The following is a 20,851-nucleotide window of genomic DNA, read 5'->3' on the forward strand; positions in this document are numbered from 1 at the left end:
TGTAAAGTTCACATCTATCTTCAAAGGGCTAGGCAGCCAAGGTATCATATAAGTAAAGGTCACATGCTATTTAAAGGGCATGTTCCCTTTATATCCAGCCTTCAACTCTTACAGAGCTGGGGTGGTATTGGTTTTGTGGATCCGGCAGAGATAAGAAATAAGAACAAGGCTGTAAGAGAATGAAAATAAACGCATGTTTGGAGAGCTAAGATGTGCTAAGTGTGTCTAGATAGCAGTTAGATGGGAAAACACCCATGTCCTTGATTGTAACAACCTTTCATGAGCCCTGGATGACAAGGTTCATCACTTTAAATCGCCACCACTCTGGTTGACAGATGCCACATGATACCTTTAGTGCAGAAGTGGTACTCAAGCATGAAGTAGCACCTCTCCTACCCCAGGCTACCACCATGATAACAGCAGCTTCAGTGACTGAGCAGTTAAGAGCCTCTCTCAAATCCATTCTTTATGGAACTGTCAGTATAAGGTGGCTTCTATCAACCCTACAGGAACATTTCAGGCCTGGGAACACCAGGTAAGTGTTCTGACATTTATAAGCACTGTGGTGAGCAACCTAACTCTATACATTGTGCACCGGACCTGCTCTTGCTTTAGGCCTGCACAGCTTTGCACTTGTACTAGAGTGCTACTAGGTGCCATAGATGAAATGATGGTAGGGATGAGGGTAAGACATTTTTTGTTCCAATGCACCTCTTCCAGTAATTGGTGCTTATTATTTCACTTTTAATGCTAATTTTACAAACTTCTATTTAAGCCTCAAAAGATGACTTGTATGGGGGGAAGGGGGGGGGAGAATGGGCTTTTTACTCTGATATTTTTAAGACATATAAAGACACAGATGATGGCTGGATAAGAAGGATCATGTAAACAAATAGGAAGCAGCAACCTTGAAACAGTGAGCTAAACACCCCTCTAAAATCCTGAGCAGCTCAAAGCCTTCTCACGAGAATCCATTTCGTATCCTGAATACACCGTCTGAAGCAGCATGAGAATGATACATCTCTAGCACTGCTGGTACACGGTAAATCAGCATTATTTGGTTGTCGGTTTCTCCTGGGCTGAGAAATAAGGATATGTCACAGAATAACTTTCAAGTACCCATCTACCCCTCAGAAGCTCTCATGCCTAAAGTTAAGGACAAATGAAGGATGCACAGAGATGGGCAGCACTAAACAGGTGGGGAGTCTAAGATTCCACAGTGATCATGATGGGTGAATGATGGGGTTGATCAATGAAACGGGTATACAAAAGAGCTTCCATCTATTTAGCTGTCATTGTGCTTCAAAACATCAAAGCTCTTGCTTAAACTAATAGTCCAAACTTTGTGTGTAGCATTGCCAGGAGCCTAAGGCTCTGGCTACACTATAAAGATAAGATGACCTATGTTAGGTCGACTTACAGCCACCGCATTCATTACTGCAGTGGCAGATGTCCCCACTACCCTCCTTCTGTTGGTGGTGCGCGTCCTCATGAGGAGCACTTCCACCCACTGAAGAGGGGCAGTGTGGGGGACTGAGAGCCAGGGCTCTCAGATCCACACAGCTCCCCACTGGGAGCTCAGCTACCCCCATCCCCGGCTTCTTGCTTCCACACTCCCAGCTGGAAGCAGCCTTCTGGGGTTTCTCACCTCCAAAGTCCAGGTGGCTGCCATGCTCCAGGTGGGGAGCAAGGACTCCTGAGGGTAGCAGGCCTCACCGTGGGGAGCATGGGCAGCAGCCCAAGCTGGGAGCCTAAGCGGTAGCTCGGCTTGGAAGCAGAGACTGGGCAGCAGTCCAGGAGCTGGCTTTCTTGTTAATTTCATAGCTCCACTGGAGCTGTGAAATTGAGAAGAATGAGAGCCGATAGCCCATGTAAGGAACACAGTGTCTACACACACTGTTGCCCTAACTACACCGACATAAGCCCTATGCCTCTTGCTGAGGTAGTTTTATGTCGTCACAGCAGGGGAGTTACATTGGCGGGAGGAGCATTGTAGAGTTTACACCTCCAGTTTTGATGACAAAACTGTATAGCGTAGACAAGGCCTAAGACAACCACCTCCTCCATTTGCCACAAAATGTTTTTTAAGTAAATCCTTCCAGTCCAGGATGGGCATATCGTTAGAGCAGGATGTTGATTCTAAGACTAGCACAGACAGCACTCCAGGTTCTTTTGCAACTGACAAGGGAAAAAGCAGACACTTTTCAATGAAGTCAGGAGTCTGAGTTTTACTTCTTCCCATTCTATTATAAAAAGTCGTCCCTATAAATCCAAAGAACCAGATTTTATTGCAGAAGGCTCTCTCTGCTACAAAGGGTCTCATTTGGAATGTCCCAACCAGCTGCTATAATGGCTGATGAACTAGCTCTGAGGGGTGTTATCACACACATGACCTTTAGTTCAATCCAGACATATTTGTTTTTGCCTCCTGCACTTTCAGGGCTGTTACTGGGGAATAATCACAAATTCTGCCCTTCTAAACAATGCGACACTTCGTCATCCAGGCTTCTGGAGGAATCAGAGGCATGTTGTGTTGTATACAAACAGATCATTGACAAATGCTGCACTCGGGGAGGGTGGTAAACCAACTCTAGCTGGGCAAAGGAACACGGGCACAGCTTTATTTTCATGCTACACTAGTGACCATTTCTGCCTGGATCTAAATGAAAGACTTTCTGTGAAACACAAATACCCCTAAGATCCTTTACATTTTTGGTTAATTCTTCAAGAGATTTCAAAGCAGCATTTATCTTTATTAAAATCCCTTGCACAGTACAGACAGAACTGTGTGTTGGTATTGCAGTAGAGGTCATGTGAATAAACAGATATTAGTGAAAGGGAAAACATTTTTCTATGAGGTATTTGTTAAAAAAATTCCTATTTTAGCTAGGAATGATGATGAAGTTGCTCCTTACCTTGATTATCCATTAAAATGCTCCTGTCCTGGGCCTTTCCCTCATCTCTCCTCTCAATGCACCCATTTGGATGACTAACCCTGAAATTCTTAGCTCTTTTTAAAAAAAAGAGTTGTGTCGTCATAACTTATGCCATTTGTGTTTTGCACTTCTGTATGAACAATGAAGCTGGACTGGTGAGTTTCACGCTCATTCCCAAGTGCTAGTTTAATATTCTTCTCTTTTTTGTTTGTTTTGGTTTTTAACACTGCCAGGGAATTTTTAAACCGTTTAAAACCTAGTGAAAATTCATAGACATGGCGACTGCTATTCATAATAGGCAAAATCATTCCATTCACATGATCTATATCAGATACCTAAAAATACTTACCTGTGTCCCTCTAAGAATAGCGGCTGCCCACCATAACTTCATAGCTGGAAGTAAGGGTGTAACAACCCTACCATTAAGTTTTGAGAGCGACATCGTAGTTTTAACATTTATTAGCAGGGATTTTTAATGGAAATCTTTGAGAAGTTGTGAAGCAGCACACTAGTCCACCTCATAAAAGGAACAGCTGCCCCTGAGAGGACCCATCTAAAAATGTTGATGCCTGTTAGTAAGAAGCCATTTTGGCTAGAAAAATCCACTGCAGCAGACTAAAGACCGTTTTTTCCTGTAACTCTGTAGAGGAAGTTGGGGAGATCAGAGCAAAGATTTAATTTAATGCTACATCGATAATGTACCTCACTCTGAGATCTGAGCATCCTGGGAATTCTCTTCAATTCACTCCATTCTCTTTCAATTTAAAGGGTAATTCCTATTCCATACTTTGTTTCTAAGGCCAGAGCTACACTACAGACTTCTGCCAGCACAGCGATGTCACTTCTGGGTGCAATCCCTGACCAATGTAGCTGTGTCAGCAAAATCTGCTAGTGTAAAGCTACCCTTTTGCCAATATAGTTTATTCTGCTTGGGGGGTGGAGGGGCTGGAATAAGCTATGTTGGCTTATGTGCAGTTTTGCCAGATCACTTTGCCAGTATAATATACCCGTATAGCTATACCAGCAAAGCAACCCTAGTGTAGACATGGCCTAAGGCTTTGCCTACATGGGGAAGCTGCTTCTGTATTACTTGCAATGTTAATTTAAGCCAGTATAGTTATAACAGTATAACCTGCGAGAACACTCATTCTGGCAAGTGAGTCTTTTTTGGTTTAATTTATGTCAGACTGCCAGGTAATTCTCTGTTGCACAAGTCCTAGTCTAAAGAGGATTCCTGGCTGAGCACTTTGGCCCCACATAAGACTGCTGAAAGCACATGACGTACAGATTTTGAGGTTAAAGATATTGGTGCAAAGTAATTAGGAAAGCATGGCTGTCTAGGTCTCTCCTTTCTACTAAGCTCAAGGTGATCTGAGAGCTCCTAATGTCACCAAAAGAGTTTGGAGGACTCTTTGCAGACCACAACATTTCAAGCTATCTTTTCCAGAAGGTGGAGATAAAACGCTGCTTTTCTGTTAATTTGGGTGAGCGTGGTTCCGTTGTCTGACTTCAATCTCCACAATGCTGCTGTTAATGAATAAAATAGGAAAAAACAGTGTGTGATGATCTGTACTTGATTTTCTAGTTACTTCAAAAGTCTATCTTTGGACATTTAGAAGTGTTCTCTTTCTATTTCAGAAACTAAACTGGCAATGAAATCTTGGTTGCATAAATCATTCTCCACAAACTTTTTCTCCAAGTCTGATTGATGCTGTAATATAGCCAAGCATGTAAGCTTTTCCACATAAAATACTGTATTTCTTTTTCTTTTCTTTTCTTTTTTTTTTTGCAAAGGTTTAAACCACCATTCTGTTTAATATTTCTAATATGGTATCTTTTTGGTTGGGTGTGCCTGTAAGAGAAAGTGCGCACTTTGCTCTGGAAAGAAACACCTTAAGACCTAAAAAGGGACCCCAGTATTCCTCTGCTAACAGTAAAGTCTCCACTGAACTTTTAGAGATTTGATGATCTCCTGAAGGTTTCTTACAAAACTGTCTGCAATGTTAATAGAATAATTAGTCACTTTATGGACAAGCTCTGCTAGTTTATAGCACTTAATTACTTCATCTTTCCAAAAAGATCTCACTAGCCAATTCCTTCACCTTTTAATTAGATAGAAGGGTGACAGGCCAGTTTTCAGTGCCAATGTAAAGTTTCTTCATATAGGATATAGCAAATTCTCTCTTCCATGCCCCTCTCCCACAGAACGGGAGCCAGCCATAACTTCTACTCTACAGTTATTCAAGGCAGTTTTAGGCTGGCTAAGACGTAGCACGTCTGAGTATGATAAGGATATCTGACTGCAAATAAAAGCTATGGTCACTAAAAATTAGACAAGATAGCTTTTATTCAAGGGCAGCTTCAAATAAAAACTGCTAATTGAGGCTAAACTTAGTGGAAGCATTTTAATGCTCTGAAATTGAACCCTCAGGATTCAGTTTCAGAGCCACTTCTATTCAAAGCAATAGGAGCCATTTTAATACAAATATAAAATTGTTAAACATAGAAAGGTCTGGAACACTGAACAGCAAAATCCCACTTTGAAAATATTGGTATGTGAGTGCTAAGTATTGTTCTATAGTATTTCCCCCCTGTTTAGAACAATATCTATTTCTAGATGAATGTTAAGTCATAAGGAGTGGGGAGAAGATTGTTATATCCATGTAAAAAGGACTCTTAAGAACATGGGCAGATAGACCAGAGAAAGAGGTGCGATTCAAGATTTTAAATTAGTGAACATTGTGGAGATTTAGGGGAAACCGCAACCAGATGTGGATTGCACTCTCAGCAAATTTGCGGATGATACTAAACTGGGAGGAGTGGTAGATACGCTGGAGGGGAGGGATAGGATACAGAAGGACCTAGACAAATTGGAGGATTGGGCCAAAAGAAATCTGATGAGGTTCAATAAGGATAAGTGCAGGGTCCTGCACTTAGGATGGAAGAATCCAATGCACCGCTATAGACTAGGGACCGAATGGCTAGGCAGCAGTTCTGCAGAAAAGGACCTAGGGGTGACAGTGGACGAGAAGCTGGATATGAGTCAGCAGTGTGCCCTTGTTGCCAAGAAGGCCAATGGCATTTTGGGATGTATAAGTAGGGGCATAGCGAGCAGATCGAGGGACGTGATTGTTCCCCTCTATTCGACATTGGTGAGGCCTCATCTGGAGTACTGTGTCCAGTTTTGGGCCCCACACTACAAGAAGGATGTGGATAAATTGGAGAGAGTCCAGCGAAGGGCAACAAAAATGATTAGGGGTCTAGAACACATGACTTATGAGGAGAGGCTGAGGGAGCTGGGATTGTTTAGCCTGCAGAAAAGAAGAATGAGGGGGGATTTGATAGCTGCTTTCAACTACCTGAAAGGGGGTTCCAAAGAGGATGGCTCTAGACTGTTCTCAATGGTAGCAGATGACAGAACGAGGAGTAATGGTCTCAAGTTGCAGTGGGGGAGGTTTAGATTAGATATTAGGAAAAACTTTTTCACTAAGAGGGTGGTGAAACACTGGAATGCGTTACCTAGGGAGGTGGTAGAATCTCCTTCCTTAGAAGTTTTTAAGGTCAGGCTTGACAAAGCCCTGGCTGGGATGATTTAACTGGGAATTGGTCCTGCTTCGAGCAGGGGGTTGGACTAGGTGACCTTCAGGGGTCCCTTCCAACCCTGATATTCTATGATTCTATGATTCAGAAACTTACCACCTCTACAAAGACCCAACATGGAAAGAATGATCAGCATTACCTCAGCAGCATGTCTGCTAACATAAGGAACTACCTTTTCAGTGCCACACAGCTATACAAAAGATTTCTCCCTTGTTTCAAGAAGTCAGATTCCAAAGTATTTAGCATCCCATGTTTTTTGGGATAGAGCCAGTTACACAAGTTGGAAAGAGAGAGTGGTTACTTACTTCTTAGAGATGATGTAGCCAATGAGAATCCGAGTGTAGGTGCCCCTGCACTCATACAGGAGCACAAAGTGGCACAGGACACATCCACAGCCCCAACAGTCATTGCTAGTAAAAAAAAATCTGGTCTCTAAGCACGAGGATGGGGATCCATACAGACACATACTTAAAGGTAATTTTAGATGGTACGTACATTTGCCACCTCCATAGCCAGACTCAAGACAGTGGGCAAAATGGAAGAAATCCAAGAGTGGTCCACATGGATGCTGCTGCTAAAGGAATGCACAGCAGCAAGGTCATTTCTTAGAGAAATCTGTTTTGAGTTTTTCAAACTTCAACCAGTTTAAGTGATTTATATCATCTCACAAAAAAGGTTTGGGTTGATTTTAAAAGAAAAGTTCCAAGCCATTCCAACTGAGACTAGGTATATTGTAAAAGAATTAAAAGGTCCAAGCATTCTGAAGGTCTGAAACCAACATACAGTGTTAGTCTTTATTACTTATGGATTCTACGCGCTGAGGACAAGGAGATTCATTAAGCACCAAATCTGTATTCATACTTAAACAGGTCTTAATATTTAAAAGTGAACATTTTACATCCTCAATTTTAGAAGCTGCCTGTCTGCAGATTTCCATTCTGGATCTGGAGAACTGCATTTATGACAGGCCATAATATAATCTGGGATGCTATGAATAGATAGGTGTGTGTATTTATAAACACACAGATTAAATGCTGCATTCCAAGAATCTCCCATCAGGAAGAATCAATTCCCATGTGCGCACACATGCTCCAAGAGGTTCTGTCAAAACAAAGGAAACCTAAAAATGTAATTTGTTAGAGTTAAAACTGCTCCTTAACGTTCAACGCCAAGTTCTTTTGATGCTTCCAGCTATTTAACTGCCTCATCCAAAAAAAATCTACTGCTTAAGCAAATTAGTCAGGATAAGGAAGCAACTAGCTGGAATTAACAGCTTCCCGAGCTGTCTGTTTAGAACAGACCTGGAAAGTTATCTGAACATTTGTGATTTTTCATAGTAGCAGTTTGAGGCCTGCGGAAAATTTGCTGGTGATCTGTGGAGAACTGGCAAGGGCAAAAGGTGCTGCTTCCTCCTCCTTGTTTCTAGTTGCTTCTACAGGCCTTCAGGAGGAGAAACCAGTACAGCTACTTCCACTTGGGGCCACTGCTACATAAGAAGTGGAAACTAGAACCATGCTCAGGAACTGGAGTCAGCAGCAGGACTAAAGCCGCCAGCCAACATCAGCAGGAGAGGAATATCCAGGGCAGAAGGGCAGCCGTAGGAACTGGGACAGTAAAGGTGGTGAGGACTAGGCACTCTCCTCACCTGCACACAACTCCATTTCTTCAGCTAGAACACAGTGCAAATCAATGTTTGATTTGTGGCTAAACTGGCTTCTAAATTTGGCTGGCTTGTATTGACTGAATCAAACTGTTATAACCATTCTTTAGCCCTGGTCTCTACTTGTTTTTAAACCTGGTTATGATGGTTTGACTCTGCCCATACTTTGCCATAACCTAAGCCACACCATGCTAGGACCCTGTTCAACCACAAGAGGAATTAACCATTTTTGAACCGCTGGTTTGGTTGCAAAGCCTAGCCCTATGTTAATTTACTCTCTTTGCAGTGTACAAGATACACGTGGACAGTCCCTGCATCAGAGCTCATAGTCCAGAAGACACACAGCAAATGACGGGGCACTGGGAAACCAAGAGGAATGTGCTCCTTACACACATACACAAAGCGGGTTGAGAAAGCAATCGACTGAAGAGAGTGGGTGTTTGTAGGCCATTTGGAAGAACTGTAAGCAATGATTTAATTCAGGAGGGGGACCTGGCTCACTGGCAATGCAGAGTAACTCTGAACCCTCCTGAACTCTTTTCAGTTGCAATGCCTATATCCTGCAAATAGTTTTTAAAAGCTACTAGAATTTAACAAAATCAATATTCAAAAAACTGCTCTAGGCTGAGCCCGTGGTTTCCAAGCTGAAGAATGAAGAGAGCTTTTACAGACAAATTCATGTTATAAACCCCTTGAAAATATGGGTTTCAAACAGAACTTCTGATAGGCTCAGCGACAACAATGCTACTAGAAAAGGAGTACTTGTGGCACCTTAGAGACTAACCAATTTATTTGAGCATGAGCTTTCGTGAGCTACAGCTCACTTCATCGGATGCATACCGTGGAAACTGCAGCAGACTTTATATATACACAGAGAATATGAAACAATACCTCCTCCCACCCCACTGTCCTGCTGGTAATAGCTTATCTAAAGTGATCATCAGGTTAGGCCATTTCCAGCACAAATCCAGGTTTTCTCACCCTCCACCCCCCCCCCCCCCCACAAATTCACTCTCCTGCTGGTGATAGCCCATCCAAAGTGACAACTCTTTACACAATGTGCATGATAATCAAGTTAGGCCATTTCCTGCACAAATCCAGGTTCTCTCACTCCCTCACCCCCCTCCAAAAACCCACCCCCATACACACACAAACTCACTCTCCTGCTGGTAATAGCTCATCCAAACTGACCACTCTCCAAGTTTAAATCCAAGTTAAACCAGAACATCTGGGGGGGGGGGGTAGGAAAAAACAAGAGGAAATAGGCTACCTTGCATAATGACTTAGCCACTCCCAGTCTCTATTTAAGCCTAAATTAATAGTATCCAATTTGCAAATGAATTCCAATTCAGCAGTTTCTCGCTGGAGTCTGGATTTGAAGTTTTTTTGTTTTAAGATAGCGACCTTCATGTCTGTGATTGCGTGACCAGAGAGATTGAAGTGTTCTCCGACTGGTTTATGAATGTTATAATTCTTGACATCTGATTTGTGTCCATTTATTCTTTTACGTAGAGACTGTCCAGTTTGACCAATGTACATGGCAGAGGGGCATTGCTGGCACATGATGGCATATATCACATTGGTGGATGTGCAGGTGAACGAGCCTCTGATAGTGTGGCTGATGTTATTAGGCCCTGTGATGGTGTCCCCTGAATAGATATGTGGGCACAATTGGCAACGGGCTTTGTTGCAAGGATAAGTTCCTGGGTTAGTGGTTCTGTTGTGTGGTATGTGGTTGTTGGTGAGTATTTGCTTCAGGTTGCGGGGCTGTCTGTAGGCAAGGACTGGCCTGTCTCCCAAGATTTGTGAGAGTGTTGGGTCATCCTTTAGGATAGGTTGTAGATCCTTAATAATGCGTTGGAGGGGTTTTAGTTGGGGGCTGAAGGTGACGGCTAGTGGCGTATTGTTTCATATTCTCTGTGTATATATAAAGTCTGCTGCAGTTTCCACGGTATGCATCCGATGAAGTGAGCTGTAGCTCACGAAAGCTCATGCTCAAATAAATTGGTTAGTCTCTAAGGTGCCACAAGTACTCCTTTTCTTTTTGCGAATACAGACTAACACGGCTGCTACTCTGAAACAATGCTACTGGGTGCCATGATAATTAAACCACAGAAAACTAAATTAAAGTAGGATTAACCTATAGATCAATGACATTTAACTGTCTGGGTGGCTGAAAGATTTTTAGCTGCCAAAATCCAGCATTTTACTAAACTCTTACATAAGTCCATCACGCAAAAGCAAAGCTGCAAATACATAAATATAAAGCTTGGAAATTACATTCTGAAAAGCATCTTGTTAAGTAATGGTGACATTTAGCACGTGCCATTAGTCATTAAAATGAGATTACAAATTTTGCACTTTTTGCCCACCCTGAAAATGGCATGTGTGTATAAACGGATATCTAACAAAGAAACATCCGAAAGTGGACACTCAGGGATAGTAAGGCAGTACGAGGAAATGTTTCCAGCTGTAATGCTCTTCACTGTTCTACCATGAAGGACACCAGGGTTCAAGCACTTAGCTGTGTCTGTACTGAACTATTTAGGGTTACCAATTATTGCTAACACCAGTGAAGGAGTTGTTATAGAGCTAGTAGTAGCATATACCAACTGATGGCATTTTTAACCACCCTGTCTAACTCTGCTCACAACAGGACTAGATAAGACCCTGGCTAAAGCACCAGTGCCCCGTCTATACAAGTGCTCCCACCAGTGGTAGTGATAGTGGAGAAGAAAAAAGAGTCCAGTGCAGTCAAGGCTACAAACCTTCCCTCCCTCAGACAGGGAAAGGGAAAGAACTTTGCATCTCTTGTCCTGGCTATGTTACAGAACTCAACTGTTTCTATCTGGATCAGCTGTACTGAACTAGTATAAGCACAGATGATTCAATTAATCCACACGGGGACTGTGGAACTGGTTTAAACTTTTGCCCAGTGCTCCCACTAGTGCTATTCTAAATCTTTTCAGTTGCAATGCCTGATGGATGCATGTCCCCAGTTCCTGGATGAGTTTCCAAGAAGCTGTACGTTCTGGAAGATTTCACAGGGCCTTTGGTGCAACTGTGGAACAGTAGTGGGAAGACTAGTTGAACCATTTCAGCAAGTCTGCGTCCACACAGGGACTAAGCCATTCAGGCGGAAACTTTTAGGACAAAACTAGTATTTAGCCCCAGGAGGGTTTGAGAGAATCTACACAGAAAGGCTAACAATGCTGTTAAGCCAGCTGGAGCGCTCACATGCAGATGCAGAGTGCATAACAAAAACATGCTAGAATAACCCACTGGTGAGCATATGCTGTATTTCCCCCGATCTACAGAGGATGAGTGTGTTACAGCCCCCCAGCAACAGAGCCTAGCTCTTTAGCTCAAGCTGTAAAGGCTGATGCATTCAGCTTTGGAGGTTTCCAGTTCATTACATGGTATTGACTAAGATGGTGGCCATCACAAAAGAGGTTACAATGGTTCTCGTTGTAGGATATTCTCTAACACAGACGATGCCTCGATGACAGTAGCCTTTCCACACAGTTTAGTCAAGACCAAACTAAAGGTTAAATATGAATGAAAATATAATAGTAAAGCCAATTCTAGGTCATGATAATTTGTTACACTGACTATCTCAGGTTAGAAAAAAAATTCTTCCCCCCCATGCTCTTTGAAACTCAGAATTTTCTGTGGACTCAGTTCAACCCTGCTTTAAGTCAGAAATATGTAAATCTCAACAATTGGATATAATTTTAAGGAATAGAAAAGGGAAAAACAGAAACAGAAGAAATTCACACAGATAGCCATGATCCTAATACTAGAGGCATAAAAACCTATTTTGAGTATTTTGAATGAACTTGGTTGTGTTACCCATGGATAGATTAGAAGTAAACACAATGCCATACAGAAGACAAAATTAAGAAAATTGAAGTTGCATAGTTAAGCACTCAAAAGTGAGAAATACCAGTGTTAAGGATGCACAACCTTAACTCTGCCTTGTGTGCGCACACTTCCTTACAATACAATCTAATTATAGGATCACATTCTATTGCTCAAATACAATATACAGCAGATCCTTCTGCACAATGTAGCACTTCATAATAATTTTGTTAATTCTTAAACTCACTAATTTAATTGCCCTAATGGTCCAATCTCCACTTTTTTCCTCACTAGATATTTCAATAGTTTTGTCAGCATGTATGCCATTCTAGTTCCTTTTCAGCCAGCAGCTCAGTTCTCTAAGTGCAGTTCAAAGGATGAGAGAGTTAAACAACAAGCGGCAAACATAGATGGCCTACATATACCAGTACAGTTTCACTATAACTGTCGTACACTTACTCTTTATTATGTGGTTTCCTGTGTGCTTTTCATATAAATTAATGACTTGTGGATTAGCAGACACCGCAGTCAACAATACTAATAGAAGCTAGAGTACATTTAAGGTTGTGCAAAACATTAAGTTGATATTGCAAACTTTTTATTTTCTCTTTCTTTCAAGTCACCTTTCAAAGCTAACCCCCATTTTCCTCATTTGGCAGAAAGACTAGGTTAACTTCCTAAATGCCTAGACTCAAACTGTACCTATTTATCAGCTAGGGTACCTGTGTCCTTAGTAAACGTATTGATTCCTTTCAGATCCATTTTACCTTAACTTTTAATTAAAGCATTCTAGATTGCAGGATTTAGAGAGATTGTACCCAGTCCTTCCAGGAGTATTTGCATGCTTGAACCTGAAGTATATTTATTTCTCTCAAATGCCAGAGGATAGTAAATTAACTTCAAATCTATGCTGTATGTTGGTTGGAGAGGGATATTATTGCATAAGTTAGAAAAACCAGTCACCCGCCTGGAGAGTGGTTTGTTCCTTTAACTTCCAGTATATGGAAGTGCTTCCATTAAGCACGCTGCATGCATATCATTAACTGTTCAACTCAAGCAACATAAAAGTAAAAAGATTCCCAATTCAATCCAATACTTTTTATAGCAAAGAGCTTGTAGAGTTGATAACCCTCTTATTTAAGGCTCCACCATCACATCAGAGGGCGCTGATAAAACAGAGAATCCTCTATCCACCTATAGAGCATAGTGTCCCCTAAAGAAGTGTAGTGCATTGGGAAAACTATCAGGTTAAAGCAACAAAGAGTCCTGTGGCACCTTATAGACTAACAGACGTATTAGAGCATGAGCTTTCGTGGGCGAATACCCACTTTGTCGTATTCACCCACGAAAGCTCATGCTCCAATACGTCTGTTAGTCTATAAGGTGCCACAGGACTCTTTGCTGCTTTTATAGATCCAGACTAACATGGCTACCCCTCTGAAACTATCAGGACAGTTTAACTACTGTGGCTTAATCATTAAAGAAGGGTGATGATCAGGACTCCTGGATTATTTTCACAACTCTTCCACTGACTTGTTGGGCACTACCTAACCTATCTGTGAAACAGATCTTACACTTACTGTCGCTGCAAGGTGTATTGTGAGACTTACTGATGCTAAGCAATTGCTTATTGCTTTTCTCCCTGGCTGGTGAGAAAATGGATGGTGTTGGTTAAGGCTCGCTGTACAACTCTGGGGACTGTGTAATTTATTAATTTCAGTCATTTACGTTCTTGCTGTTTGAGTTGATTGGCAGAATCGATGGGTCTGTTCATTTTAGTGTATTTTTTTAAATTTTCCCCAAGGGCACCCGGAGTATTGGCAGGATGCTGTCATTACACTGTTTCAATGTAAATTAAAAATAAATAAACTCAAATTGTAAAGTACTTTGAGATGCTCAGATGAAAGATGCTATGAGTTTGCCAAGTATTACTTTTTCAGCTTTCAGAATTTCCCACTTATTTAGCTGGACAATATCTTACCCACTTTATCCTTTATCAAGAATAATCTCCCAAACAGTTATCTAAAACTGTTATTTACTGGATAAGGAAACGGAAAGCAGCCAAGCGGCCTGTATCACCACACAGTTTCTCTGCACTGTGCTCTGTCAACTGAGAGTAGAATTTCAAGGTTTAAGTTAGTTATTTTTTAGGATTGTTTGCTCATTGAAACATCTTGCACACAAGATGTGATGTGTATGGCCCAAGCTGCTGAGATGTTTTGCCCACATGAAAAGTTAAGAAACAGCTGCCAAACCCCAAAACAATATACATCCACTTCCACTGTGTGCCCTGGCAGCCAAAGAAAGAGTGAGTCAAACTTGCCTGGGGAACTGTTCTCATTATACATAAAATGATCTGCTGAATTTTAGTAACAACTCAACACAGTGTCAGAATTATTTTAACCTGTGGCCAATCCCCAGATGTACATCCAAACTGCCAACCCACAGAAATAACAAGCAGAGCCAAGCCAAGTTCGAAGTCATTTCTCTTTATACTTGAGATCTATAAACTAAATTGTATGTTATTCATACCACACTGTGCAAAAGTAACACACAGTATGGTCTCCAGTTCCAAAAACACAACTGATGAGGACTAGGGGCAGTGAGGGAGTCTATGGTTTCATGTGAGAGTGAGTTACACCCCCCTCCCCCCGGATGGTTTGGCCAGTTAACGGAGCAGTATTTTCCTCCTTCAGTGGGTGCACCAATCCCAGATAGTCATACAAGGGGACACACTAGACTTAGTAGGGATAACTGGTCGCTTTCCAGAGTCTCACTGCTAAATAGAAAAAAATTTCCATCGGTAAAAATATGCAAGTGTCAGATGTAGAAAAACAGCTTCTGAAACCTGGAGGGAACAACAAGAGGCGGCTTTAGAACAATGTTCTGAAATCAGAAAAATTAGGAAGTGGAATTCAGCCAATACTGTAAACAGATCAGATGCTACAATCACCAGAATGCAGTTATTGAGTCTTGTGTTCAGTACAGTCTCACTCACAGGCTAGTCTACTTCAAAGACTTAAAGGCACAAAGCAACTTGAAAGCTAGCCATTTTAGAACTGAGTTACAAGTAGCTTTACATATTACACGTGCCCTCATAAGTCTCCTGCCAATTTTTGTAGTTTTACAGTCATTGTCCCTAAATTTGATATTTTTTCCTCTTCCTTCTTACTCTGAAACACACATACAAACAAGGGACAGTGAAAAATTGAGGGCACAGAGAAGTGCTGACATAAAGCAAACACACTGAAAAAAGAATGACTTAATCTTGTCTGGTTCTAGGAACCTGTGGTGTGTCTTATACTAACAGAGGGTGAAACATTTTCAGGCAGTTTAGGTTGAATTGCTGTAGGAGTGGGCCCTAAATTGGTAAGAACAAAATACAATAAACCCAAAACAAAACACCAGCCCTTACACCTGAAATAAACAAGATTAATTGATAGCTACGTAGTGTCTTCCTGAACCATCCTCTAAGTAGATCACTGTGATGCAAGCTGGTTACTCATGAATCCCATGCATCACTCCTCTTTATATGAAGATTTCATTTAGAGCTACTCCGCATAGCTGTAAAAGGAGACAAAAAGCTACTACCCTGTGAACACAAGGATAGGTAACCATGTGGATATCAAAGAGAATATACAATCAGGACATAAATGCCTTTATTAGTCATCCATTGCTATCAGAAAGCTGCCACCTTGCCCGTGCTAGATGATTTATCACAACCAGATGGAGCACTGTCAATAGGGGGGGGCAACTATCATTCCAAGACAGAATAACTACCTTCTCCTTTGAACTGGGAACAATGTTTTCAATAAACGGCTAGAGCTGCCTAATACAGCTTCCTATGTGTCAGGCTCCTACTGTGTAGATAGATACAGGTCCCCCAGTGCTCTCCAGAGTGAAGGAGGCCATTTGTTAAGAGATAGCCATGGTCTCTTGTAAAGGGAACAGACAATGGATGTGTGGTTTCAGGAATAAAAGTGCTGGGAATCTAGAAATCCTGACACACCCCTAATGGAGATAATTGAGGCAATTAAGAATATGAAAGTGGGGAAAGACCATAGGCCAGATGGCTTCCCTACTGAATTCTACAGACATTTCCTTGACCATCTGTCTGGCAAGATTGTTAAAATGTTTATAAGGGCACCCTTCCCGGTACGTGAGGGAAGCCTTAACATCAATTATTCTTAAACCACAGAGATGCCCCACTATGTTCCAATTATCGGCCAATTTCACTTAATAGTGATGTCAAAATATTGGCACATGTTCTGGTGAGGAGACTGGAGAAGGTTTTGGGTTCTATCATGCATGCAAATCAAGACTGGTTTATCAAAAGCCAACAGGGCAACTTATTGATTTTCTAGCAGTGAAATATGATAACCCCGTACCACAAGCCATATTAACTTTAAATGCAGAAAAGGCTTTTGATAGAGTGGGCTGGAGGTACATGTTTTATATCCTACAAAAATCTGGATTTGGACGTGTATTTAAATTCTTGGATCCAACTGTTATATTCTCACCCAAATGCTCACATCACAACCAGCAATGTGACCTCAGATACTTTCAGACTCTTCTTGGACTACCAGGCAAGGGTGGTGGTTGTCCATTACTTTTTGATTTGGCTCTTGAACCCCTAGCAACAGATATGTGGACTTGTGTAGATACCAGAGGCAAACAACTTGGAGTATAAATTGATGTTTGGAGTATCCATGGAGTATAATTTGATATTTATGCAGACATTTGTATATAACCAACCAGAAGTCACTATTCCAGCCCTCCTATCACAATTTCAAAAATTCAGAGCAATGTCTGGCTAGAAAATAAATTGGGAAAAATCTGAACTGTTGGAAATCTCCCGGTTGTCATGTATCAGGGATTTTTCTCAATGGAATTTCCACCGACAAACTGATACAACTAAGTAGTATCTAGGTATAAAAGTAGCAAGAAATATTGAACTACTGAAGATAAATTTAGATCCTGTATTCTCCCAAATAACTAATGATACAAATAGGTGGCATCCTCTCTCCCTGAGCCTGTGGGGAAGGTTAATACAATAAAAATGAATATTCTGCCTAGGGTTCCTTTATATTCTCAGTAGTCCACCTCTATATATCCCTCTTTCTTATTTTAGGAAATCTAACAGTCTTTCTGTGGGGCCCTGGTCAACACCCATGATGATCCCTTAAACTCCAGCTCCTTATAGCCAAAGGGGGCTCTGGGCTCCCAGACCTACAAAGTTACTATTATGCTTTTATCACATCAGGAATATGAAATTGGTTCCAGCATATTAACATCCTTAAATCCACATCGATGGAAACTGAACTGGTATTAATTAATCCAATTCTCCCAAGGTCTGTGCAGTTACTGTTTGTCCAATGGAGAAAAATATGGTGCCTACAGTGGTTTCTGTTCAAAGATCTGGGCTATCTTAGCTAAGTACCCCCACTTTCATACTCATCTTCATGCAACAGCACCTATACGGGATAACTCAAACTTGCAAATTGGGGAAAATCCCCCTATAATTTTGAAGAACTGGCTGAGCAAGAGCATCATAGGGATTTCCCAGTTAGTCAAGGGTGAGGGCTTTGTCTCTTTTCTAAAACTAAAGCAGAGAGCTGGGATTCCTTACAACTAAAATATTTGATAATGTACTATATCAGTATGGTCCAGATGCCCTGGAACTGCCAGAAGCCCAAGAGCTACTGGGAAGCTTGGAAATGGTTCTTAAACTCCCCAGGCCCATGTCCAATATGTATGGTTTATTTATGAAGAGGATCTCCATTGGTTTGGATGTCTTTATGAAAGTGTGGGAAGTGGAGTTATTGTAGCCCTTATGAAAAAAAAAACAATGGCAGAGTATAATATAAAATGTTAAACACGCTTTTCTAGATCTCAGGCTATGCCTGATACACCAAAAGATTCTATTCAAATTGGACACCACACAGGTTGTACAAGATGGGGGCCATGTCCTCTGTTGTTTGTTGGCACTGCAATAAAAAAGGAACCTTGATGCATATGCTATGGGACTGTTCAACAGCCAGCAGCTATGGAAAGAGGTGGACAAAAGAGTAGAACAGTGTTTGACTTCAGCAACTAAATCTCAGCTGAAAATTATATCCTAGGTAACGTACCTACTATGCTGAGTTTAACTCTAGTGCAGAGACTTTGGTTCTTGAGGGTCACAATGACTACCCAGCACATGATTTTACAAAAATGGAGTATGCTGTGGTAACGAACTGTCTTGAGTTCGCAGTGAAAGAAAAAAATAGTTCATCAACACAGAGAGCAAATATATGGATTCAAAGAAATGTGGACCCCGTTTCTTGATACACTTGGATAAAGAATGCTGAGATTACTCAAATAATGCCAGACTTCCATTCCACCTAACCTCTCCGCTTTTTCCCCCCCTCCCTCTTCCCGCCCCTTCCTTCCCTTTTTTGGCCTATTTGTGTAAGTCTTTTCTTTTTATTGCTATCCCCACCCTAACACTTACATCTGTTTCAGAGTAACAGCCGTGTTAGTCTGTATTCGCAAAAAGAAAAGGAGTACTTGTGGCACCTTAGAGACTAACCAATTTATTTGAGCATAAGCTTTCGTGAGCTACAGCTCACTTCATCGGATCCGATGAAGTGAGCTGTAGCTCACGAAAGCTTATGCTCAAATAAATTGGTTAGTCTCTAAGGTGCCACAAGTACTCCTTTTCTACTTACATCTGTGTGACACTGTAAAACTGCAAGATGAGATAATACAAAATCAGATAAGTTGTAAAGTTCTATATAACTGCAGAATTTTATTCGGGATCCTGTGAAAGGCGCAGTACTTGGTAACTTATATAAGCTATGTTATTTATCTTTATCTTTTCATAAAGAAATCAATAATAATAATAAATACAATTAACCACAAAAATAATACTAGGAGAATCTGTTCTTTAAAGCTGTCTCTACACTAACCTTTTTGAACGAAAAATTTCACATTGAAGGTGGTTCTAGTGTAGCAAAAGCTCCAGAAAGCTACTGGAATTTAACCATGCCATCTACATCAGTTCAGAGGAGTTCTACCCGACACTGTGGTAATTCATTTTGCCTGGGTCTCAGTTACTGCATCTGGAAAATGGGAGTAATTATATTTGTTCTGAGTAGGAGTGGGTGTAAGGCTTCTCTAAGTAAGGGTTGTGAAGTGCAGGGAATTAAGGCCAGCAGGTGGAATAGGAACTGAATGCCTCCTAGTTATGGTTCCTCCTCGTGAAAGGGGCATTAGCCTGACATTCCTCTGACACATCTGGAAATGAATCTTAGCTAGGATGGAATAATTCAGGGAAGCAGAGCTTGCAGTATAGTTAAGGAAATTTTGTAAGCATGCATCGTGCAGCCAACTGGTACTTTCACTCCGAATGGTGCTAAAAGCAGGGCCAATTGTACTGCACGTACTACATAGTTTTCAGAGATTCATAGCTTGGTCAAATCAAAAGCATTCAAAGGTGTTTCTCAGGAAGGGCTATTTCCAGGACAAATTTTTAACACTCAGCTCCCATTCATTTCAGAACTAAGACTGTGTACAAAAAAGGTTCCAAAATTTTGTGAAGTGGTAAACTACGCCCCCTCCGGCCCACCCAGGGTCACTTTAGCTCAAGCTTTCCAACATACCTCACCCTTGGGCAAAGATCAAGCCTGGATTTCAAGGTGAACATTTCTGAAAGTTATACATAACTGAAAACGGGGTTAGAATAGAAACACTTGTGCAGTCAACTATAGGTGGAGTAATGCACTGAATCAACTGCAACTGCTTGTTAGGGATGGCTTAGCCCAGCTCACTGTGGAGTGACTCTCTACCCAGAATAAAGAGGTATAGTTTCTATGCATGGAGTATTTGACAGACATGATACTCAAGGGCAATTTAAAGCTGTACATTTAAATTAATTTGAATTAAGAGGGTGTAAGAATAAAAAAAAGTTACCTGAAAAGTATGTGATCTACTTGTAGTGTAACAGAGAAATTAAAAACTGTAATTTGTTGAGATTTGTGAATAAAATCATCTATTTCTGCTCGCTGGCTCCAATTTGCCTTCTCGCAATACCTCCCTGGCCACCCACACAGTAAGCCTATGAGAAGACTGTACCCTAATGAAGGAGGGCAAGAGACAGAGCAGAGGCTCTATCAATTAGATCGCTCTCTAGTGCAATACACCTGTATGAACGCACAAAAGGAAAATGCACCTCGTGACAAAAAAATAGTTATTTCCTTCCTGGCCTACCATTAAACGGATTACAGTATCCAGATTAGAGACCAGCGGAAGATCTGTCATGAGCATGTCCAGGTGACAAGGTAAACTAAATACTATATTGAAGCCAGCAAAGAGAGCATAAGAGTCTATTCAGGACTGACAAACACATCCCTGATATCACTTGCCCTCATGCAAAGAAAGTGATTCCTTGCAGAACCACGACCAGGCAATTCCAGGTAAGAACCACCAATTCTACAGTCTGCAAAATGGCACAACTGAGCCAATCTGCTATGGGCATACAACACTTCAGGTCAGAATCAAAACCTGTTGCATATACAGTGCCATCCTGTTGTTTTGAGAAAGCTATTCCTGCTCTATCTGAAGCAAGCAATAGATGATCCATTTAAACCAGAAATTCATTTCAATTTACAGCATATGACTGTGCTAATGACAATATCTGGATAACTTTACTGTAGATCTTAACATGGCTCATCCTTGTGCGCTTTCATTCAGGTTTCAAATAACCCTCAACTTTGTACAACCAGTGACAATTAATACCAGCTCAAAAAGCGAT

The 20,851-nt window shown here is 41.3% G+C and overlaps 1 protein-coding gene across 1 annotated transcript in view; it reads right to left on the reverse strand.

Annotated features, from left to right (window-relative positions):
- SPTLC2 (serine palmitoyltransferase long chain base subunit 2) overlaps nt 1-20,851 on the reverse strand; it is a 109,069-nt gene that overhangs the window by 18,447 nt on the left and 69,771 nt on the right. The window lies entirely within an intron of this gene.

The sequence above is a fragment of the Eretmochelys imbricata genome, chromosome 6, assembly GCF_965152235.1.
Source record: "Eretmochelys imbricata isolate rEreImb1 chromosome 6, rEreImb1.hap1, whole genome shotgun sequence".
NCBI classification, from domain to species: domain Eukaryota; kingdom Metazoa; phylum Chordata; order Testudines; family Cheloniidae; genus Eretmochelys; species Eretmochelys imbricata.